We start from the raw sequence: 24,979 nt of genomic DNA, 5'->3' as shown, positions 1-24,979 counted from the left end.
AAATCTCCTTCATCTTCAGGGTTTGCTCAAATGTCCTTCCAATAGCATACACAAATGGCAGTGATAAGGCCAGAGCCTAAAATAAACTAATAATGATGTTTTTCTTCCGTTTAATCTAATTATGCCTCAGAGTTCTTCATTCTGCCCCAGAAAGTGCTCTATCCTTCCATCTGAATTCAATTAATTCCATTAATTAGGAATGAGGCTCACCCACACACTGCCTTCCCACTTGCTGCAGTTCTCATGTTAAACTCATTAATTAACACAACAATAGGAGTTCATGTTTGTTTCTTTGCAAGATGTTCCCTCAAGGATCTTCTTGCAAATGAATGCTATGGTTCAAGGATTCTCTGCAGGGTAAATAAACTATAAAAGTCAGGAATAGAAAGTTACCCACGGATATGGTTTCTGTATCGTGAGGAGGTAGGGTAAGAAACACATCTATAAAGGGAATGGCTCCTCAGGGGAAGTGTGAAAGGATAAACAAAATAGATTTGGGACCTAAGGGCATGTCAATGCAGAGAAATGAATGTAAAGAGCAGATGGCAGCTGCTAAATTCTGTCAAGGTGGTGTATTGTATCTCAGCATCAAAAAATGTTGGGTTTGTGTAAGTGGAAGAAAATGGCATTGCCTGAGCATTCAGCCAAAGCCAGTGTATCATAGGAAGTTATTAAATGACAGGTTTCTTTCTTGTCTTGCTTGTCTTGAGTGCAGATGACATGCCTAGAGAGCCCCTGAGCTTTTGGTACTGGAGGGGTTAAATTGTCACCAAGGAAAAAGAACTGAGATTCCTCATTCCAGGGGAAGAGATGGCAAAGATTTAAATGAAGGAGTGGTATTCTTGTTTACTTCGCTCCTGAAGAGCTGTTCATTATAACCAAGCCCTAAAGTGACCCATAGGGTCTGTGCTGAATTTGCCACTGCCCTTTGGGAGATTTAGGAAAAGAAAATCTGCATCCTTACTGATACTAAGCACATAGGAAAAAATGTCAGAGTTTAAGTGTTGGCAAGTGGCTTGAAAAGATGAATTTCCCACTCTGGTGAATGCAACTGTTATAGTCTCTGGCTTTGACCTCCCTTTTCTGCCAGAGGTTGATACAAAGAGAAGGGCTGTGGGAAGGAGTGTGTTATTCCAGCTGGACAACCCAGGTTTAAATAGCTGAAAAAAGTGTATGAATTAAGAGCTGTCTGTGGTGTGGTGCAGTTCAGCAGCCCTTGGTCGTCATGGTCTGCCTCCTGTCTCCTGGGAATGAAAGCCTCACACAGCAGGGCCCCGTGAACAGCAGCAGCATCTTACCCTTTACCAGAGCCACCTCTGATCCTTCATCTGCCCAGAGCCCTGATGCATGTGCTATTTATTGTAACCTTAAGCAGCCTAAGTTGTTACCTGTGATCCTTGAATGTTTTTGCTGGGTTTTTGTTTGTTTTTTTTTTGGGGGGGGTGGTGGGGAGGTGAAGGGAGATACCCACCAGATTCCTACTTTTGGGACTAGGATTTGGGGAGGCTTTCTGTTGTTGTGCTATGCTGCTTTTGTACTATCTCTCATAGTAACTGAGAATGGGGCCTGGGCGCTTCAGCTAAATAGAGTAAAAACAATTTAACACAAAGATTAACAGCAAAATACATGGAGTAACAACCTAAGTACTTGTGGATGTTGTGTCAGGAAACCCTCTGACACGTGATTAAACCAGAGACTAGAACTTGCAAACTAGACAAATTAATGGAGATGTGATTTACTTCTGCTGTTTTTACATCTCAGAGTTGAATTCAGATGGACTCTAATTTCTATATGTCAAGTCTTATAGTTGTGCACGTAATTTCTGCCAGCATTGGAGCAGCTTAATTTCATTCTTCCTGGTCCACTTATGCAAATTTACATAAATATTATAACCATATAAGTGTGTTTGAGTTCAGAAATAAAAAGGGACACCCATATCTGTGACTTTTAATATGTACAGTGCTGATATGGTACAATGGGACTGATTTAACAGAGTAGTGTCCAGACACCCTCAAAACACTGGGGCTTATCAAATACCATTAAGTTTCCGTATCAAATCAGTATAAAGCTTATGTGACTGGTTCTTCTGTAGTGTAAAATGTACGTTTGTAATGCTTCAGAATGAATAGAAAGTATGAAGCATTCAATTCCAGTAAGAAAAGTTCCATGCTTGCCTAACTTGTAAAAAAAGGCATAGGAAAAAGATGGGTTTTAAAGAAATCAGGCTAAGATCCTGGCAGTGATAATTTCCAGAGGTCTGCAGTTTTTGTTACTTGATATGCAACACACGGGCACCCAGATCATTCGTGTGTACAAAGGAATCTCTTGTGATTAGATGGCTGTGTAAGATCAAAGAGAAAATGAAAAAGCAACAGAATCTGTTTTCTTTTGGACATGCTTTAACAAGCCACTAAGGAGACTTTAAGAGATTTTTGCACTTGCAAGCAAAAGTGTTCTTAATCTTGACTTGAATTTGCAGAACACTCACAATGGCACTGTCAAGTGCTTTAGACTTCATAGATAAACATACAGAAAAACTTGGCTTCCTAACTGCTCCTGAAGAAAAAGTTGTTTTCCTTTTGTACAGGCAGATGGGACTTCTCCTTAAGGAGAGCAAATAAAGTGGATTCTAGCATGAAATCAGGGACAGCTGATGGACACAGAGAGCTAGAAGAGTTTATTAGCTCATAGTGCCTGAACTATGAGTATCTGAATTGAAAGACTGGGGCTGCAGTGATTGTTCCCTCGCCTGCAATCTGCTCTTTAGACATTTCCCAGCTTGTTGGGGAAATAGGTATCTTAACCATAATTTAGACTGCTGTTAATTTTGTTATTGCGTGTTATGTTTGAAATGATGAGAACTCCAGTCTGTGTGGGTAGGCACAAGAAAAGAAAGCAAGACAATAAATCATAAGAGGGACAGTTCTTCCCACATTATAATTTCTACCAAAGCCCCTGGCAGAATATATTGCACTCAACCAACAAATCAATGTGAGCTCTGGGAGGAAATGAAACTGTTTCTTTTGTAATGCAAACGGCAGACTGAAAACCCTCAAGCTTTTAATTGTCTTTTCCCACCAGCTTCCCAGGAACTCAAAGATAGAGAAATGGAAGCTCGCCATTCTGTGAGCCTTTCTAGTTGAATTTAATCACACTCCCAGTGGACATGTGGGATTTTTGTTGATTTAAACTAAAGAACTATCTGGCCTGGCGTTCTAGTGTTTTCCCTGGTTACAATGGAAGGCAGGCATTGTGGCAAGTTTCCTTCAATAGTCAAACCAGATTACTTTACTTTTATTAGAAAGCCTATCTTGATTTTTGCTTGCCATTTACAGCTTGCATTGGGGATTTTTTCAACAGGTTCTATCTATACCCATTTAAATAAATAAAATTAAAAAAAAAAACTATCGTTTTCACAGTAGGAGAAATAACAGAAGATTTTTGTGGTTAAAAAGAAGGGAAGATAACTATGTGTGTATGAATATACACAGCTACAACAACACAGCGGCACCTTGGCCTTTTTCTTTTCCACAATAATAGCTGGCTGTAGGACTGCCTGGAATGACCCCGCAAAGATGCTGTGAGTGCTGAAGCAACTCTGCTCTGGTAGAGAGGCTGAGAGAGCTTGGAGAAGACTCTGGGGAGAATGTAGAGCAGCTTCCAGTGCCTAAAGAGTTTGAGACATGGGAGCCAAGAAAGAAGCAAGGTGTTAAGCTACTTGTTAGAACTGTGGGAAATTAGTTCTTCCTCTGGAGCATCTGCAGGATTTCAAATCATTCTGTTTGGGCTGCACAGAGATCTTGTAAATGCTGATCTGTCAGTTTACATGTAAATTTGATCTTTCTTGGAATGTTTGTTTTCCAGTAGGAATTTGTGTAATCTTGTAACAGGGAAGACAGATTGTGGGAATTTCTAAAGAGGTGCTGCTTATACTTTCTTCCTGTTCATGTATTTTGGAGTAGAATGGGGATTACCATACTGTAGTTTCTCAGTAACTGAACTATCATTTTAAATTCTTACCCTAAGAACACATTTTCTAAGCACCAACATTATCTTTCTGCACAGATACCCAGGCAGTTCAGAAAACAGAGCTTGTACCTTTTTATCTGTACTTAACTTGAAAAGTAATGTCTTGTTTGTTAGTAGTGTTTTCTTACCTGTGATGTATTTTGTGTGTAAAAAGGACCAGCTCCTGCATAGTGAAATACTAACCACTTAAATCAGCATTGGCGAGAGCTAGTTTACTGCATAGTTGCTGCAAGAATTAATGTGCATCATAGGCATGACTATACCTCTTCTTTTTGTATATAGACAGAATTCCTTCTGTCTTGACAATAATAAGATGGGTTAGCATAAGATAGCATTTAAAGCATCATGTGATCTGTAGGACAAAGCACAGTAACAGAATTGTCATCTGCAGTATCTCTCTTGCACTTCATGTGGATTATTTGGAATAATTAATAAATTAATAATGTATTTGGAATACTTATAACTATCGTCTAATACTTAGGTTGGGAGTCTGGAATTAGGATTACTGGATTCAGATATTGCTGATGTCTGAGTCTTGGCAGTGCTTATGAAATTAATTGTAATAATACGTTTGAATCTTAAATTTTATATCTGATTATTTTATGTGTTGTTTGAATGAATTTTATTTGAGGCATAATTCATATTTTAATAGTTTAAAACATTGGATCATTCATAGGAATTTAGAAAACTCCAATCTCTAATGTTACTGTGGCAATGCATTTGATAGTTATCCACCGTTCTAGGACTACATCTGACTTTTGAGAAACACAAGTCGAGTGTAGGGAGGAGCATGAACTTGTTCTATCTGGTCTGGTAGACCTGTCCTATGGAGTAGAATAAAAGGCTGCCATACCTTCCAACCAGGAAACACTATGTGCTGTGTAGAAACTTCCTCCTCCTTTGTTAAAATCTTTGATTTTCTAGGAATTTGAGCATACTTCAGCCTTCCAAAGTTTAACCTAAAGGCAGTTAATCTGAATTACTATTTTTTTTTCTCTGTGTTTTTTAAAGAGCTCAAAGGAAACAGGTTGTCATTTGTGGCTGTTAGATTCTGTCATCTTTCAGTAGAAATTCATAGAATCATAGAATGGTTTGGGTTTGAAAGGACCATAAGATCATCCCGTTCCAGCCCTTGCCATGGGCAGGGACACCTTCCACTAGACCATGCCACCCAAGGCTCTGTCCATGCTGGCCTTGGAACACTGCCGGGGATGGAGCATTTACCACACTTTGGGAAGCCTGTTCCAGCCTCTAATGTCTCAAGTGTTTGTATTCTTGGTATTGGCAAGAAAACTGGATACATTTCAGTGTCTGTTTAATGTAACCTCTGTTTTGAAAATAAAAGCATCTGAATTAGCAAAGTAAATAGGCAGCAGAGAGTTTTGGGGGTTTGTGTTTCTTCTTTCACATACTATGTGACATTTGACCAGAACTATGCATTTTATCTGGATTTCCTAAACACTTGTTTAAAGAAAAGAAAGAGAAAATTCCCGTCTCCGTTTCACATTTAATACACAACTTTAACACAAGATTATACATCATATATTTATTTATCTGTTTGAACATTAAGGTTGTATTAGTACATGCAAAATATTAATTTAACTCGCTCATGCACCCAACTCAGTTTATAATTCATAACTCAATTTATTAATCTGTTGAATCCAGCTTCCTGATTATTGCTAATGGAAAGTTCACCCAGGTTGTTCAGAGCTAATAATTCAGAGAAGGAATTGAGCACCCTGCTTATGTTTTTATACTAAATATTCAGAATGTCAGCCACGACTCTCACCACTAAAATGCTGCAGTTCAGTCCTTAATATTCTGAACTAGAAAGACTAGATTTTCCTAAAGAGTAATATTTTAGAAAGGATGGGTGAATTCTATTCAGGTTTATCTTATCTAACTAAAAGTAGTGTGAACTAAATACTATTTTCTCCCTTTTATAGAAGGAATGAATGTTACCTTTACATCACTCTTAATACTGGGGCAGCTGGAAAGGGAACTAGAAAGTGAATTTCCGTAAGGAAGTGATTCCACAGTGTTGTCAACACTGGATTGAAGAAGAAAAGCCTACACAAGCAAGCACTACAATAAGCATGATGTTCCTGAAGTATATTTGGGAATGAATTCAGTCTGAATCTAGTAAAAACCTTCGCTACAGTCCTGGGAAATAAAAGAATAATTTTAGTGGAGGCTGTGTGTTTAGTATAGGAACTTGTTTCTAGAAGCAGCATCCTTTTTGACACTCATGTTTAGAATTGGAAGGTCGAAGAGAACAAAAGATAAAAGTAAACTGATTTTTTTAGTGGCTCTTTTGAATGTATATTGTACTGTACATTGCCTTATGTGAAAAACCCTATATAAAACCACTGTTTTCACTCGGTTAGTTGACCAGCCTGGAAGAGTGCTGCACATGTTGGTAAATTTTCACAGGTTCCTAACTTAAGCAGATAATGAATAAAGAATGCTCCCAAATAGCCACTTTGGTTTTATTCTTGGCTATAATTACAGTATCAGTCACTCATATACTTATTATTTCTTGCTTTTGTCTAGGCTTAAAGCTGTTTGTCCTGAGTACAACATGACTGCTCAAGGGTAGAACTCAGCTTTTCATTTTCATTTACACTATCAAAATATATTTCATTAATAGCTTTTATAGAACCTATATAAATGTAATTGTTTTAACAGTTTATAGACGAAACGTCTTTCTGAAGGACATTCTTCAAACAAGAAAAGGCATATAAACAAGTTCTTGTACCCCCAACTCATCAAATGCCAGTATTTCAAACATCTATCTTCTTAAATGTGGTCATAAATTAGAGGCTCTGGAGCCAGGCTGAGAGAGCTGGGCTGGTTCAGCTGGAGAAGAGAAGGCTCCTTAAGGGGAGACCTTATAGCAGCTCCAGTGCCTAAAGGGGCTAAAAGAAACCCAGGGAGGGGGTTTGGACAAGGGCCTGTAGGGACAGGACAAGGGGAATGGCTTTAACCTGCCAGAGGGAAGATTGGTCTGAGGCAGAAGTTCTTCCCTCTGAGGGTGCTGAGGCACTGGCACAGAGGTTGCCCAGAGAAGCTGTGGCTGCCCCATCCCTGGCAGTGTTCAAGGCCAGGTTGAATGGGGCTTGGAGCAACCTGGTATAGTGTGAGGTGTCCCTGCCTGTTGCAGGGAGTTGGAACTGAGTGATCTTAAGGTCTTTTCCATCCCAAACCAGTCTGGGATTCTGTGATATGTATGTAAATAATGCCATAAAAAGGATCTTACTTACTTCCATTTTTCTTGAGTACATAACTACAATGTGTCATGTCCAAATAGAGAAATGTTAATTTTTGTGGCTTTTAGGTTAATATCACCATTCTATTATTTTAGTGCTGTAAAATTGGAGGCCATAATTAGCAGGACTTCTTTATATTCTTTTATTAGCAGTAATAGGAATTCTCTGACTTTTTGTAGGTGGTATTTGAAAGCATTTTTTTTCTAATGGCAGTTTGCTACTTAATAACTGCATCAAAACTAGACAGGCAGCAAAGTTATTTATATTAACTCAAGTGTAACGTTTAAATACACATCCTGTCAGTTATCTCAGTAGTGGAATGCTCCATGCTACTCTTTAACACCGTAAAAAAAGAAACGGGCCCTGGTTAGGCTTGTCATTAAAAAGACCAGATAAAATCATTTACTCTGCTTTTTGACACAAGAAGATAACAAAAAATGTAACCTGCAACTGTGAAATGGTTTAATTTATTTAATTGAGATGTCACTGTTTTCATGAGTTAAGATTTCATATGAGAGAAAAGACTGTTTGGAGGGACTGACCAAATCAAGCACGTTCCTTCTGGGGGGAAAATCTCACATAGAGGGCAAGCAGAGATGAATCAGTGTAACTTACAGCAGTGCATGGTATTCATCAGTGGTACAGTTTGCTTGTAACTCCCTGGGAAGGTTTAGGGCTCTGCATGTAGTGTTTGGGCAGCTAGCCAAACATGGATGAATAATTCTCTCTCATTTATCAAGAACTATATACAAAGCCAATCCCTTACCTTGCACATAGAACAGCTTATGCATGTGTATTTACATATGTTAGAGCTTTTTAATACAAATGGCTTGAATTCGAGCTAAGACAACTATCTGGGGTTTGTTTATATTTTTTTTGTTGTTGCGTTTGTTGGTTTCATGGGTTTTGTTGGTTTTGATTCATGCCACAGCTTTAATCAAGGCAGATTTGACTGTTCCCTGAATTGGGAAGTTTCTGGGGTTGGGCCTCTCATTCACATCATGTTTTTTAGTGCAACCTTGCTAAGGCTGGAGTTTAGCTTGGTTTTTTTTTAAACCTTGCATTAGCGCCAGGCACTGAAATGGACTTTGGAGCATTGGGTATATTCACAGAACAGGGACACTAGGCAACAACATATTGTTGTTTCCTACAGAACCTCACTAAACCATCTCAATTCCAACGTAAAGCCATCATTCAAAGCATGGAAGTGTTTTTTAGTCTTTCTGCCCATGCAGTCTCAACTTCTGTGCTGAGAAAGGATCACAGCAGTGTCTGGCAGGCAGAGACTTTCCCCATGAGTGGGGTACCTGTGCATGAGGGGACTGGGGTACTCATGACCCTCAGTTGCACTTACAGCCTTGTTGATTTTGATCCCTGCCTCAGACCACCTCTAATGTTGGACTTGAATTTCACACCTGTGAGGTGATGTTCTGGGGCCTTCCTCCTGCCCATCACTCTGAGATGGGGTCAGCTTGACTTGCTGTCTGTGACATGAGGGTGAAAGAGAGGACTGAGGGATAATGCTATAGGGTTGTTTCTTGAGAAGGTGTGTGTGGAGTGACTCATACTGACTAAAAGGGTTTTGGAGCTGAACCCTTGGCTTTAAAATTATGCATATCCCATGAAAACAAGCCTCGGACATGAGTAAATGGAGTAGTTAGGTTCTAAAAACCTACTAAATGTTACACTCAACATAACTGCCTGCACATCCAGTGCTGTTCTGGCAGGTTTCTATGAATGTTACGTGGTAAGATGCTACTCCAGAGGCAGGCTGCTGTACAGCCCAGGCTGTGCCAAAGCAGGGGGGAATCTCCTGAATTCCAAGTGGTGCTTGTCTTGCTGTGAACTTTAAAAGTCAACTCTTGCAATAACACTTGTCTCGCCCTTTTGCATCTTCAGCATTTTAAAACTTCAGTGTGCTGAGCTGTAAAATGGAAATAAAGTTTGCTTATCAACTAGAAAGTAGGATATATTAATCTACAGATTAATGTTTTAAAGTGGCAAAATGGGTTTAGAAGTGAAGAGCATGCTAGTTCAGTAATACTAGTAGATAATTCTTGTTAATGGTGAAAGTGCAGGAGCTCAGAATCCTGGAACTGAAATGCTGTTGCAGACTAAACTGCCTCTTAGCAGCCTTCCAATATCCAAGGGGGGGCCTACAAGGATTTCCAACCCCAGCTATTCTATGATTCTATGGCAAATATGTCCTGAAAAACAGCCCTAATGCTTTCCAGATAAATGCAGTAAGAGTAGTATACAAAAAGGTGATGCAAGTATATCAAATGAGTTGTAGAGAGCCCACAGTTCAAAAATTTCCACATATATAAAAATCATAGAATAACTAGGTTGGAAAAGACCTTTAAGATCATCAAGTCCAACCATTAATTATTAATCTTCATAATCTCAATGTTCTGCCTTCATTTGCAGAGCTTCAGTTCCACAGCTTCAGTAATGTTCCATTTTTAACCAGAGGAGGAGGAGAAGTATGATGATGATTATTATTATTATTATTTTGTCAGTACAGTCTTTATAGTTTGTGGATTGGAGTTTTCTAGTAGTTGGCTCTGCAGATTCTGGAGGGAAAGTCTTTGCTACATATAAAGACATGATATCTGGGTTGTCCTGTGAGTCTGGCCAACTTTCCACAAGCACAGCTTCTAGGAATTTTTAAGTCCCATATCTTAAAGGAAGATGTATTGGAGGTGAAGACTATTTGATGTTTGAATGAGCATGTCAGTAATAGACAACCTGGGCTAGATACAAAGCTGTGGTTCATCAGTAACTCTTATGTTAAGAGTGAGGGTTGGAGACAGCTGAAGTCCGTAGTCATCTCTCAGTCCAGGTAGGAGGCATAGAACCAGCTGAGACACCAGGACACTCACTGAAGGATTCTGCAAGTGCATGCAGTAAATGCAAGATGGCACTTTGTGAATATTGAAGATTAAATTGGGATAATCTTTTCATCACATCTTATTATGGGAAAATGATTTCAAAGGGTTCTGCTGTCTTAAGGGAAATGCACTAATTTTAGATCCTGAATGTTTTTCCCTTGACTGTGAGCAATTGGCCTTGAGTGGCACAGGAAATGGTAAAGGGCAGCAGCCAAAGCTGCTGGAAAACAGCTGATGTCTGAGTTTTCTAAGCAAAAGTACAGCTGCAAAATGCTTAAAGTTAACAATGTTTAACACAGAGTGATTTGAGCCAGCTCCTCTACAGATGTAAATCAGTCTGTAGCTGTTAGTGCAGTGGCATTCTTCTGACTTACACCATTGTAAACTGTCTAGGAACAAAGTAGTCAAAACATCTCTTCTCAATTGTTTTTCTTAGACTGAAAATCAAGATGCTGAGTATACTTTAGTTTTACATAAGCTACCTCTGTGTCACTGGCATTACTCTCAACTCTCACTGTTGTCACTATGAACAGAATCAGACCTGTTCATGTTGTCTCATTTTAAATGATCTTTCTTCTTTGGGTGGTTGTTTTTTTTGGCATTCATATGATACTTTCAACCAGTGCAGTTGCTGTTACAAGAAGAGTCAGATAACCTACAGGTGCTTATCTGGATGTAAAAGACTCATTTGGAATGGTTTTATAAAGTAGTGATGACCACATACATCCCACAGTGAGTCCATGAGGTAGCTGGAAGTTCTGAAAATAAGCAGAGAAAAGGATAACAGTGGTGCAAAAACAAAAAGCTCAAGACCTGAATTGCCCTCTGATTACTGTCGCAGCTGCCAGTGATGCTAGTATCGGGTTTGTATTCACTGCTAGGACCAAAGAATAAAGTTTTTCATGGAAGGACTAAAAACCAGTCATGCATCGACAGCATATTTAACCAGAATGTAGCCAGAAAGTGGCCTCTGTGTTAGATGTCTAGCAAGAACTGCATAGTGAATTTTCTGATGAGACACTTTCATATCAGACCATATTCTTAGCTGGAAGTGAAACACTTTAGAAGCAGTTTCCCAGCTTTTCATTAAATAGATTATCTGCTTCAGAATGAAAACTACTCAAAACCAGAGAGAGAGATCCTGAGTTTTGCTGGCTTGTCTCTATTGATCCCTTTTCTCCATCACAAAAGTTGTCTTGGTATAGAATGGACTTTTTCCTTTGAATAATACTCATGAAATACTCAAAAGAAAATAAAGCAGCTGAGATCTGTGAAAGTTGGAGAAGAATCATAATTTTATAACTTGGTTCTTTAGATATGAGTAGGTTTTAGTAGATTTTGGAGACTTTTTTTTGTTTCAATGACAGCAAGAAAATACTGTTTTCAGAAAGTTGTCATCTCAGAGAAACAAAGCTGAGGGCAATCAGCATCACTTCGCAGGCTAAAAGTGAGGCAGGCTACTTCAAAACGAGTGTGACCAGCAGGTCAAAGGAAGTGATCCTGCCCCTCTACTCTGCTCTCATGAGACCCCGCTTAGAGTATTGTATGCATTCCTGGTGTCCTCAACATAAGGAGGACATGGAGCTGTTGGAGCAAGTCCAGTAGATGATCAGGGGCTGCAGCACCTCCTGTATGGAGATAGGCTGAGAACACTGGGGCTGTTCAGCCTGGAGAAGAGAAGCTGCGTGAAGACCTCAGAGCAGCTTCCAGTGTCTGAAGGGGGCTACAAGGATGCTGGAGAGGGACTCTTCATCAGGGACTGTAGCGGTAGGACAAGGGGTGATGGGTTCAAACTGAAACAGGGAATTTCAGGTTAGATTTAAGGCAGAAGTTCTTTACTGTGAGGGTGGTGAGGTGCTGGCACAGGGTGGCCAGGGAAGTGGTGAATGCTCCATCCCTGGCAATGTTCAAGACCAGGCTGGGCAGAGCCTTGTGCAGCCTGGCCTAGTGTGAGGTGTCCTTGCCCATGGCAGGGGGTTGGAACTGGATGATCTCAAGGTTGTTTCCAGCCCAAACTGTTCTATATTCTATGGTGACTGAAGGTCATGAACATGCATAAACCTTCTAGTCAGGCTGATGCAGCTGTGCCACCTGGTGCCAACAGCTTTTGAAAATGCCACGAAAATGGAATATTTTTCAATTGGAAAACTGGGTGTATTCCCCTGCCCAACACAGGGGAAGAAATAGCACTGAGAAGAACAGTAGCTCTCCTTTGAAAAAAACATGCCTTTTAGTTTGAGACTATCATTATATTATTGTTGTTGATGTGTAAAGCTGTGAAAAATTGCGGTGCTCTATATGAAAAGTTTATAAGGCTGATCTTTTCATGCTGAATAATCATGAGTTTGGTTCTTGCTGTCTTTTTCAAGTAGATGCTAAACTACTGATAAGAGGCTTCAGAAACTGCTCTTCCCAGTAAATAGTTTGTTAAAAATAGGCTTGATTTTTCTAATATTCTTTTAAGTGGCATCCAAATCCTTATTTTCTATATTTCCTAGAGGAGGATTCAAACAGAAATTATCATCTGTGCTGGTTCTTTTCTCTATCTTTTAAGAAACAGAGTCACAATCTTATGTGTCCATACTTGCATGAACACATCAAGGTCAAAATGGAGCTTTGAGAAACAGCAGATGGAGAATACCAAATCCGTTAGCTAAGAACAATAGTAAAAAAAAATATTTAGTAGTCCAATCTATGTATTTAGGGAAAAATGCAATTAATATGTGTTTGAGTCATAAATGAAGATGATACACAGCAACAATCTGAAGAACAGCAATCTGAATTCAAGCCCAGGTTGGACAGAGCCTTAGGCAACATGTTCTGGAGTGAGGCATCCCTGCCCATGGTAGGGGGTTGGAACTGGATGATCTTAAGGTCTTTTTGCAACCCAAACCAGTCTGTGATTCTGTGAATGGAACTAGGAAGAGGAAGTGTGAAGACATTTTCAAATACAGATGCTTAGCACAAGAACATACTTTCTGCTGACTCTAGTAGTAATTATTTTTCCACATAAAATTTCATACTTAGGGTTTTCACCTTTTTCCTGAGATGTATCACTGTCTGGAAAGCTGATGGAGGCTTGCATATGCATAATAGGGACAAAACCAGATGGATGTGAATTTCTTCTCAGAATAGAAAACAAGTCAAATCCTGCTATTTGAGAGGTACAGTGTATCAGAGAGTAAAATCCCTTTTTCTATCCTTTTTTTTCTAGTTTGCCATGATGTGATTTAAAGTTCTATTTGTGACAAATCATTTGTCAACATTTCCTTGCAAATTTCCCATGGAAGAATTAAGCCACACTGCTGTGGCACATTTCTCTGCTGCTTCTGCAGCTGCCAGCGTAATATCTCTCTGTGTTCTCACTTTTCTTAGCAACAAATACATTTCAGGCTTTTTTTTGGTCCAAGAGGTTATGCTAGAACAATTTTAATGATCTGCTCAGTTTACGTTTGGTATCTGTTAAAACAGCAGATCCTGAGTTTTTCCCACAGGCTTTAACACGTCGGCTCTTTTGGCTGCAGTGCTACTTTGTGCAACACAACTTTGCTGCATCCATCTCAAGGTGATTTTTAATCTAAACCACTTTCTCTATGGTTGCCTGTGTGCCCCCACCTTCCTGGCACCCCTGAGATACACTGATAGCTGCCTGGGAGAGAAGGGGCTGCTTTCGCTGCCAAGAATTGATGTATCAGCAGCCTGAGAAATACCTTGTGCACATGACCATGGTTGACCCACCTCAAGTTCTGTCCTCTTGCATTCAAGGAAATATGAAGTGTTTGCTCTGTGGGAGCTATCATGGCTCACTGGTAGCACTGTGCTGAACATCTGATGAGGGATTCTGTCTGATTCTTTACAGTGCATTTGTTTCAAGCTGTTGAATGTTGGACACTAGTCAGTGTCTTGTTCACGATAAATATAAGGAAAGAATCATGTTTAAATTCTAAATTATTTATGCTATGATATCTATTTTACCAGCAGGTGTATATTATCCTGGAAATAAGTTTTACACTTTTTCATGTCAGTAGTGCTTGATGTTATTTCTGTATTATGTGTGTAGAGAAATCCAAGGTCCACTGCTCTGAAGCTGTTGTACCCATCTAGTCCCATTGTGTATGTAACCTTGCTTTCAGAGTGGAAGGGTTGTGTGAGATTCAGGATGTAATGTGATGTGTTTCTCATGGTTGTTCTAGACCTTTATTTCAGTTTGTCTGTTTTTTCCAACTTCAAACGTAGGATTTGGCTTTGATTTAACACATTTGGAATCAAAGTCTGTATTTTTTCTTATGAGAAGTTTCAACTGTGCTTTTCCCCTGAATTTTCTGCTTGGACCTTTCCCAAAAGTGAGCCGCTTTCTCTTTTCAGTTCCCCCATGCAGCTCTGCTACAGGACTGTCTCTGGGATTGCCCCCTGCACCTGTAAGTACATTGCCAGTGAGATACAATGGGGTCTTGCACTATGGGTTGTTCACTTAAGCCTGTACACAGAATAGTCAATAGAATCAATGAAAACGTCTACAAAGAAACCTCCAGCAGCAAAAGTACCCTGGCCTGGTACTATAGAATTGTAGAACAGTGTGGGCTGGAAAGGGCCTTAAGATCATCCATTCCCAAACCCCTGCAATGGGCAGGGATGCATTCCGCTAGACCAGGTTGTTCCAAGGCCCATCCAACCTGGCCTTGAACACTGCCAGGGATGGGGCAGCGACAGCTTCTCTGGGCACCCTGTGCCAGTGCCTCACCACCCTCACAGGGAAGAGCTTCTTCCTTATATCTAACCTGAAATTTCCCTGATTCAGTTTGAACCCATCACCCCTTGTCCTGTCACTGCAGTCCCTGATGAAGAGTCCCTCTCCAGCATACTTGTAGCCCCCTTCAGACACTGGAAACTGCTCTGAGGTCTCCAGGCAGCTTCTCTTCTCCAGGCGGAACAGTCCCAACTTTCTTAGCCTGTCTTCATACATGTTTCAAAGCCCTCTTTACACATCCTTAGAACCTCTCAAGCACCTGCCTTCTTATGACAAGCCTCTTATTCTGCTTACACAGCCGTTAACGCAGCTTTCTAGTTTACGTTCTTTAAAGCTACATTCTTCTTTAAGTTAGGAGTGTAAAAACACTGGCTTGAGACAATACTGTCTTTAGGCAGAGGAAGTCTCAAGCCTCAGTTTCAGGTAATGCGCTCAAATCTGAACAGAGGACCTCCTTAATATCTTGTGGTGAATTGGTGTTGGAAGTCTGCAAAGGTTCTATTTAGCCCCTTCCTTTGTGTGTGAAATGAGTGAAGCAGAGGCTGTATATTGGAAGAAGAGGAAAATAATTTCTACCACCTGATCTTAGAGTATTTCTAAAAAATGAATACAAAGAAAGTGGAAAACACAGGGAACCAAGTAATGGGCTGCAGTTCATTCCTTACATGTAATATCACTTAGATTCTTAGCAGCAAAAGTGAGTTGTGGAAGCAATACTTATATTTTGATGTCCATCCCCATCTAGTGTTTGTAACCATTATAAGCAAATCATCTATCGCTATTGTCTCCTGATTCCTTTCATCTTCCCTGCCTCCAGCAGAGTGCTTTTTGCATAGCACTGACTTTCCTTTGCTGGAAAAAGACACTCTTTTCTAAGGAACTGCAGTCTTTTGGACTTCGTGGCTAATACACAAATGTTCCTTTTACGCTATCCTCCAGGAATTCACAGTCTAGCTACTGAACTAATAAGGAATCTCTGTCAATGAAGTTAGTTAAGGTTAGGCACTCTGTCTTCAGCCTCTTGCAACCTGTAATACTGTGAGTCTTAGATAATGCACAGCTCTTCAGCGGGCTGCACATCAGCATACTGGATATTTGTACAAGTACTAGCAAATAAGCTGGCATCAAATATTTTCATGTGCTAGTGCTTTTCCTTTTGGTTCTTAGGTCTGTGTAGAAGTCGCAGTATTTGTATTAACGCAGCTGACTTTAATGACAAGCTGAGATAAGAGCAAAAATAGAAATATGAAATAAAAACCTACATTTGAAAAGCTTTGTGCAAGAAAGGTAAAAGCAGATTTGCCCATCTGGGTGACTGGAAATGCAGTGAAGCTTGTTCGTCTTTAAAGTAAGTAACCACACTGTTAAGTCATCCAAAATATGGAAGGTGCAGTTCCAGTTATCCTAAGGGAAAGGAAGATGAGGTCAATCGCCAATAAAATATCACCACTTGTGATTCTCTTTGATGAATATTTAATATCAAAACCCACTTTTAACTCTCAAGGAAATGTGACTTATTTTATATGTATACAATTGCATTATTGGAAATAGCTTGCAATATTGGAAATAAAACAACATTAAACCCCAGTGGGACTTGGTAGTTTCTTGGTAGTTTTTAAGATTTCTCCTCTAGAAAGAATAGTATTTCTCATTTCTCTTTTGCAAAAGATTTCCATTTTATTTCTGTCTTTCTAGGGGAGAAAAAAAAATAAAGGATTGTTCTGTTTTTAAATATATTCACCTTATTTCAGGTTGTACTCCTGGATATATCCACCCTAATTTCTGCCCAGGGCAGTGGTGGAGTCACTGTCCCTGGAAGTGTTCACACACCATGTAGACAAAGTCCTCAGTGCCATGGGTTAGTGGTGGCCTTGGCCATGCTGAGGAATGTTTGGACTGCATGAGCTTGAAGGTCTTTTCCAACCTGGCTGATTCTATGATTCTGTGATACTGCTTTTAATAGTATCATTGTTGGATATTATCTCTTGTACACTGGGGCAGTGTAAGCATCTAGAAAATTCAGAAGAGCATATCTGAGTTTACAGAAGACAGCAGCTGTTACGCACCAAATACGAATATGCTTTATTCTTTGTAGTGATTATGGGTGGCTATGTACAGTTTCAGTAAGGGACATTAATCTTTTAGAAGACTTGAGCAAGAGTTGTAGTACTGTTTGTTGAGGATTTTAATTTCCTAATTGTATCTTTGCTCTGTGTTTCACTATTCCACTCTCCACAGTTAAGAATAAGCATTTACTAGAATATTTCACCAGAAGCCATAAGCTACATTGGTACTCTCTGATTTTCATTAAATGATAACTGTATATTCCACTTATGTCTTCTGGGCCTTGGAATACGCACTCTATAATTCACTGCTCCATGTAGCTTTCTCATAACTGCTGTCTATTTCCATTTAGCTGTAACTCCTGTGTTCTCTTGACATTCACTTTCAGGCATTTTTAAGCGTTGTTATGAAATGGGGATAAGTCAAATTAAATTGTAAATGAAAGACAAGACATTTGTTGGTATTGGAGTAGAGGGCAGTCACTGTACCTTGTGAGCAATGTGGCGCCAAAATAATCTTGGATATCTACAAAATGCATAAAAAACCCTAAAGTGTGGGAAGGCATGAGAGAAAAATGGAGGCAAAGGCAAGAGAGAATACACATGTGACAAGATGTTGGGAATTACTGTGCTGAACTCTCTCTAAATAGGAATTCAAGAGAGAATAGTTATGAATTTTATTCCTTAGTTACATTGCATCTTCATCCAAACAGAAGTAACAATGGAGATAATAGCTCAGCAAGGGGTTTTTTATATGAAGAAGCTGTGTAGTCCAAAAGCCTAGGGGAATTTTCTTGGAAAAACTGCCTGAAAATCAAATCTTAACTTCTTTTGTTTGCTTTAAAGATTCAGTACTGCCCAGAACACATGGGGAGAACTGAATTGCCACAGAAATGCTGGGTTTCTCAAAACCTTTTGTTATGGTAGATAAATCTTCCAGAGTTTTAGGATGTAGTTTGCTATAAAAAAATCTTTACTGTTAATGAGATTATATTTTACGGCTGAATGGAGTTTACTTCTCCCCTACTCCCTCATCCCCAATTTCTGCTAATTTCTTATTTAGTACTTTAATGTAGTAGCAGTGTGACCATTTATCATCATAGGGACAGTCAGTTTGTAGATACAGAACTAGCTGAGCATGGTAGAATGCAGAGGGGGATGGCCTTTTTACTGTGCCTTGAAACTGTCCGTATAATAGTTGGAAGAACTCACAGTTGGGTGAAATACAAAGCTTACTGTTAGTTAATACTAGCAATCAGAGGTGTAATGTTCCTGTTTTGTGTGATTTACACTGAAAGAGAGCATCTAGAAACACTGTGGCTTTTAAAGGACAGTTTAATCCCTATGTTTTTTAAATGCTGGAAATACAGGTTTCCAGTTCCCTTCTCCTCCCTACACATCAAGCTTTCAGTAGCATTTAAGATGCGATGCTTACTGATCTGCAGTGGGCACTCATCTGCAGGTATGACTCTGAAAGCTCCCGTTTTGTGTTTTAAGGAATAGCTTTATCCATAACATAGCAGTGAAGTTCCATATGAACAAGATGTGAATGTCTTTTCGGAAGCTTCAGAGTTGGAAGCTTTTATTAGGATGGCATTTTGCAGAGATTCTCTCTTTATGGTATAAAGACAATTGAAGGACAAGCAAAATAGGTGTATGTGTTTATAGCAGATTGTGAGGTTTTGGACCACCTTTCACCACTCAGGATACATTATTGTTGAATAGCAGGATTTACATTTTAATGGCCTGGAGTTTGTTTTCATAATCATACTCTCTTACAGAGATTGGCTATATGGCCTATATTAGAATGTGACTTCCGGAGAGAGGCATAAAATGACCTGAGGATTAGCAGAATGCAGCAGTGCTTCAAAGATTTCATCCCCTATTCTTCCAAGATACAAGCACATACTTAATTTTGCTGGTAGTAGTTTGTACAGAGGTGGTTAAGCTGGTGTAGGACCACAGCATGGACAAACAGGTTTAGTTGCTTGAACTTACAGTGTTCTTTGTTAATATCTTGTTCTTTCTGGTTTTCTTTGGATTTGAGCTGTTGAAATCTGCAAAGCTCAACAGGGAACACATAATTATAGCTCACAGTCATTACCAATGCCATTTCCAGTTGTATCTTAAATGCATGCTTGAAGTAATTGTATTAAGATGCTGGGGTTTATTAAATTTTTGCAATCTCTGAGTTATCCTCCAGAGCTCACAGATTAACATGGTTCAATATCTGTTTTAGAAACTGTTTCTTGCCTATCTTAGTTTCAACTGCACTTCAACTGATGTTTATCCTTTCTTACATTTCCAGACAGTATGAAAAGCTTTTCCTCTGCGGCAGATGATGACAAAGCTCCCTTTGAATTGACTTTGTGTTGTCAGTGACCTCCATGTACTGAAAACTTCAGGTAAGTTTTACTTTTCTTACACTTTACGTGTCAAGGAACAAAAATAACATGTTTTTTTTAGCCCATTGGCCTCCAGAAAAAAATGGGGAAAAAGAACAAGATAGTGTTCTATCTGGAAGATGCCAAATTAATTGAGGTAGACTTCAATATTGTTTTATATAAACCTACTTGAAAAGAGACTAAAATAACATAATTGCTACAAACGTAAGCGAGGAATGAAAGGGAAAATAAGAAAACTAATTGGGGTTTCAAGTGTGTATAGCAGTACAGAGGGAGGAAGTGGTTTGTGTGATTACTGTCAGGAGTGCAGTAGCACAGGGACACTGAGCCTGATTTGAGCTAGCATCTGGTAAGAAGAAGAGGACACAGACCTGTCAGTGTTGTCATTTAAAGAGATAATGATAGAGTTGATGACTGATTCACTCGGTGATGCAGCTCTTCAGTAGCCTTAGCAGTGATTTTCCTTTAAATAGCTTTAATTGAGAACTGTGACAAATTTCCAGCAAAATCTCACTTATGTTTTTTTTGATGACAGAGGCTGTATATTTTTTTGAAGGGAAAAAATAGTTACTACACAGCCTTTTTGATTTGTTCTGCTCTCATCATACAATGAGGGAGGTGATATAAGAAGTTTGTGGTTTTGTCCAGACATGCAATTTATCCAACTTGGAGAATGGCAGCTTATGAAAATCCATCTCTCAAAGAACCGTGTGACAGCTGTAACAGAGCTTGTTTCATTTGATACCTCTGTTACATTGGAACTTCAAGTTCAACTTGGCTCTGAGGGGGTCCAGAAAAGGGTTAGACATGGGCTTTACCACTTACCATTTTAAGTTCTCACAATCAAATGTGGTCGGGGTACCAGTTGTTTTTTCTGTTAAAGCCAGATCCTGAGCAAATGAGTCACTTGTTACAGAGCTTCATATATAACAAAAGTCTGAATTTAAGCTGTAAGGCTTATATCCATAAAATACAGAGCTATCTCAGACATCTGTAAAATCTCTTTCTATGATGCCCACACCAACACAGAAAATCTCTTGTGGCTTCAGTTGCTCTAGTATAACCAATGTAATGTAAAAAATTGGGATTATGGCAGGGAAAATTAACCCTAAATTGTACTTTCTTTCTGAGCATGTGAGATGATCTAACACTAGAGATTACCAAATCTAAGTTAAAAAGCAAGAAAAACAGAGTGCTATTTATCCTTGGTGGAATTTTAGATGGCATGGTTTAGTGAGAGGTGTTCCTGCCCATAGCAGGGGGGTTGACACCAGATGATCTTAAGGTCCTTTCCAGCCCTAACTGTTCTGTGATTCTGTGGTGTCCTAAGACAAACTGTGGTGAAAATCAGCATAGGCGATGAATCAACTCAGTGAGAAGATAAAAATAAACCCTGTGCTGTCTTCTGTACTTGAAGTATCTAATAAGCTATATTCTAAACCCTTGTCTGTAGTATGTAAATAACTTGAGGGTGGAAAAGTGGGAGAAGTGGTAAAGGGAAAAGGTGCTTCAACAGCACTGAGGAAATTAAAGTCTCAGGGAAACACTCAGGAGAAAGCAGAGACTACATTAAATTAGGAAAATATTCTAGATCCATGCAGTTATGTTTATGATGCAGATGTGGTTTGGTCTTAGCCCTTGCATTCAACAAGGAAGATCTGCTGACATAGGCAAATACTGTCTACAGCAGGGCTTAATTTGTGGTCAAGCAGAGATACCACGAATAATCTGTGGATAGTAACCACATAGTTTGCATTTATTTGATAACTGTTGGCAGCATTTGGCTGCAAGCTGCTCTGTCTGCTACAGCCGTGATATCCAGGTATGCACATTGGTCATCATGCTCCAAGTCTTGTTGTGCAAAAAGTACACATCTCGTAAGCAAAGCCACGAAAATGTGGTTAGTGTGGTTGAAATCATCAGCGTTTCATCAAAGAATCCAAATGAGTTGCTTATAGCCCTGGGGTCTCCAGTACCACCCTGGACCTGAAGTGCGTATTCTCATATACCTGCTTGAGGACAAACTTTATGTAGCCTGCATCTTTCTTAAGACCATGTGTATTTGTCACATTTGGAGGTGCAAGTAGTGGAGCCCATGCAGCTTCATGCACTGCGGCAAGGTGCATTCAATACTGAACTGCATGTCAGCATTTGTTGATATATATAGCATTAGCCTGAGAGTAAAGAAGTTGAAACTGTTACTGAAATAGAAATTGTGAAGAAACTAGCACTCTGCAAAATGAAGGAAGCATCAGTTAGGCACCAAAACAAAGCAGGAGAATCTGCAATTCCAGCTTTGTGGAAAAGCAGGCAGAAGTCTAGTGAAAACCACACATGGCTATTGAGGGTATTGGGCCTATTGCACATTAGGAACAGCTCTTTGGGCAGACACAATCTCAGAGAGGGATGTTTTGACTTGTAGCCTCTGCTGTCTTCCACACCCAAAGAAACTGGAGTCCTATTTTCGAGGTGGTTCAAAGGGCCTTTCTTACCGGCTCACAGTGAGGTTACATGTGATAATGCAGTGTGGTCCCTGCAGTCGTGTCTAATGCCATTGATGTGGGCTGTTAGAATACAGGTTTGCCAAAAAAAAAGTCTTATTGCAAGAAGTTCAGATGGTGAACATTTAAGGCAGATTGCACAGCTCTGTGTTGTAAATGGGCCATATTAAAACAATCTGCACATACTTCCTAGTTAAAAGGCCTCTCAAATATTACATGAAATGGTCTTAATGGCTTTTCAATGATAGCAGATTTCTCCTTTCTATGAAATATACAAGTGTTGGCTTGATTTTTCAGTCAACAGTAAGCACGCATCTGTTAAGATACAGTTGTTTGGTTTGTATTCACCAGGACAGCAAATGCACCTAATTATTTTCCAGGTTGGTATCTCCTGGTAATACACTAGCTCTGTATGTTTCACAAACTATGAGTATCTGTACAATACTGTTAGTGAGAACAAGTAATCTCACCAGTAACAAAAGAGATGTGTTAAGCTCTGTTACTGTGGTTGTTGTGGGGGATATGGTGTACAATTTAGTATCTAAATGAGCTGTGGCCACCTCATTTTTGTATGCCAAAGGGATGTCCTATTGCAGGAGGCAAAGGCTTTATAGAGCTGTTTCCCTGTCAGCTATGACAGCAGTGCTGATGTATGAGAAAAAGCAGATAGCCCTGGCTCATGTACTGCAAAAGCTCAAAGCTGCTTTTAGAAAGGCTATCGTGGTGTCTGCTGTTTCAGGTGCTTCTTTCTTCTCTTCCAAATGCTTCTATTTGGCATTTGCATGGTAAGTATACTTTCACAATCTGTGGGCAGGTTCTCCAGGCAACTACAGCCCTGGTTTATGGTTTATAATTGTCAGTCTGTGATCCTATTAAGGAATGCGGTAGCATCTCTCTATATATACAATGGAACTACCTGAAATGGAGAGTAATTATTTGTGAGTCATTCATGTTCTTATACTGATTATGTGGGGTTTTGTGAGTTCACTTGCGTTATACTAGTTTGCAATAAAATTATGGTGAGAATAGAATTCTGAATTACAGTTCTAAACTTAGGTTTGATTGCATGCTAGTATCTAATGGGAAGTTTAAGCAACATTCCCTTTTCCTTCCCCATATATTAAAAATGGATTTAAAGCAGTGTCTGAGAGTGAAATAAAAATCTGATATTATCATATTGGAATCATACACTTTGCCCTGGGGAAACTGATCACATTTGTTCTGGGAGATTAATTTAAGTCTTTTTGAATGATTTTCATTATGATCTCAATAATTAATGAAATTGTAGGTTAAATATTAAATTCAGGTGGATATAAGCACATATTAATAAATTAAAACACACAAAGTGTTATATGCTCACAGAACTGAGAGAAAAAGAATCTGTTAGATCATTCTGTTCCAGAAGCTTCCTGAAATTGGTATAAAACTGTTTTCAGAAGCAGTCTGCAGGGGGGAAAATGCCATGTTGACACTCAGCAGGCTGAAGGTCAGTTCTGGCTTCAGTTCCTCAGGAACAGATCAGGATGTTAGGAAGGATTTTTACTGGAATTCAACCTTCAGAGAAGCGTCTGAGTCTTTTGTACGACACCTTTGCTATCACCGTGTCCACAACTCAAACCCTGTGTTGTGTCAGACAGAACAGATGGAACCTTTCCAGTAAAGAGAGGGAAACTTGAATCACTGAAGTGAACATTATCGCGGTGGGTTGGAATTAATGAATTGTGTATCTTCCGGAGAGAAACTTAAGTAACACAATAGCCCAAGGTGGATGGTGGCCTTCGAGACCCTTTGTGAAGGTTGTGTCTGTGTATATGTTGCAGAGAGGGTGAAAGTTGGAGGCAAAACAAAGGTTCCTCTTTGGATCTGGGAGCTTTGCTAGTGCAGCAATGCCAGCCCTTCCTCCAGCTTTGTTCACGATTAGCAGGCGTGACCCAGGTCCATTTCACATCTCTGCAAGAGAGAGTTCCTGCAGTGGCTGATATACGTAGAGCCAGTCAGCATTAACTTTGTGACTTGAGCCCAGGGTGAGTCTGTTCCCTAGGTGTTCTGTGTTGGTTACCTCACGGAACCATTCACCCCGGTGCTTAGAAGGAAGAACATCTTATGGTCTGGCTGATTCTTAAGTGGACCTGAAGAAGGGTTCCAGTTTTAATTTCTTTCTGGTCATTAAAAACAAGATTTCCGTCTACTGAATAATTAAATTTGAACAGAGGGATAAATAACAAAGCAAGTATACACCAAATCATTGCATATGTCTTCAGTTTGGCTCAAGACTTCTTGCTATTTGTCAACTTACTTTCTTCTTTCTTCCTTCTTCCCAGCACTGCCATGGGAGAGCTTCTCAGTTTTGAACAGGATTTTCAAAGATGTTGTTTATACCTGTTGTATCTAACTGGAAGCACTCTGCAATACCTCCCTCTAGCATCTGTTCCTTCTTTTGTGTAAAACATCAGAAATTACTCCTTCCATTTTATTGCTGCTTGTAGTTGGTTTAGACATGATGGTGATGCTTTAGTTGTGCAGTCAAATGGGACCCTTGCCATTGACCATTCTTGTGGTGTTCTTAAGCTGTGGTAGGGTCTAAGGCCTTTTGCTGTGTCCAGTGTGTCTGTGCTCAGCAGCATTACTAAGCACAATTGTTGTGCTTAGATGTTTAAACATTTTTTCTTTATAATGTGTGAATGATCCAGTTTGAATGATTTTGGCCTGGAAAAAAACAATAGCTTGTGCAGAGCGTCTAAAACCATCATTAAATAGAGAAAGAATAAACCAAAGATAATGAAATATCTAGGTTATTGAAAGTTATTGCAAGTTATTATGTTTCCCAGCCAGAAGTATATAAAGTTGATCTCCAGAGTGTGACCACATGTACATGAACCCTCTGTGCTCATGAAACCTATTGCCTGTACCACATTGCTACCTGATTTATGCACATCACAAGAGATTGCTACTTATGTTGATCAAACCCTAAAGAATTAAGGGTTTTTTTACTTCCCTTCTCTAGAAGCTTGTTTTGTTCAGCAAAACCCTTGATTTAATGATGCTTATCACTGCATTAGACAAAATGGAACAGA

General features: G+C 39.5%; 1 long non-coding RNA gene across 1 annotated transcript in view; it reads left to right on the top strand.

The window, feature by feature from the left end:
• The window catches only part of LOC134167124 (uncharacterized), a 43,342-nt gene that overhangs the window by 17,698 nt on the left and 665 nt on the right, over nt 1-24,979 (top strand). The window contains exon 2 of the long non-coding RNA XR_009966093.1: nt 19,312-19,404. This is a non-coding gene — a long non-coding RNA (uncharacterized LOC134167124). The remainder of the gene's footprint in view (nt 1-19,311; nt 19,405-24,979) is intronic.

Source organism: Pezoporus occidentalis, unplaced genomic scaffold (assembly GCF_034315485.1).
Source record: "Pezoporus occidentalis ecotype Australia unplaced genomic scaffold, CSIRO_AGI_Poc_V1 ctg28, whole genome shotgun sequence".
Taxonomy (NCBI): domain Eukaryota; kingdom Metazoa; phylum Chordata; class Aves; order Psittaciformes; family Psittacidae; genus Pezoporus; species Pezoporus occidentalis.
The sequence above is the reverse complement of the archived record's forward strand: the minus strand, read 5'-3'. Positions and strand labels throughout refer to the sequence as shown.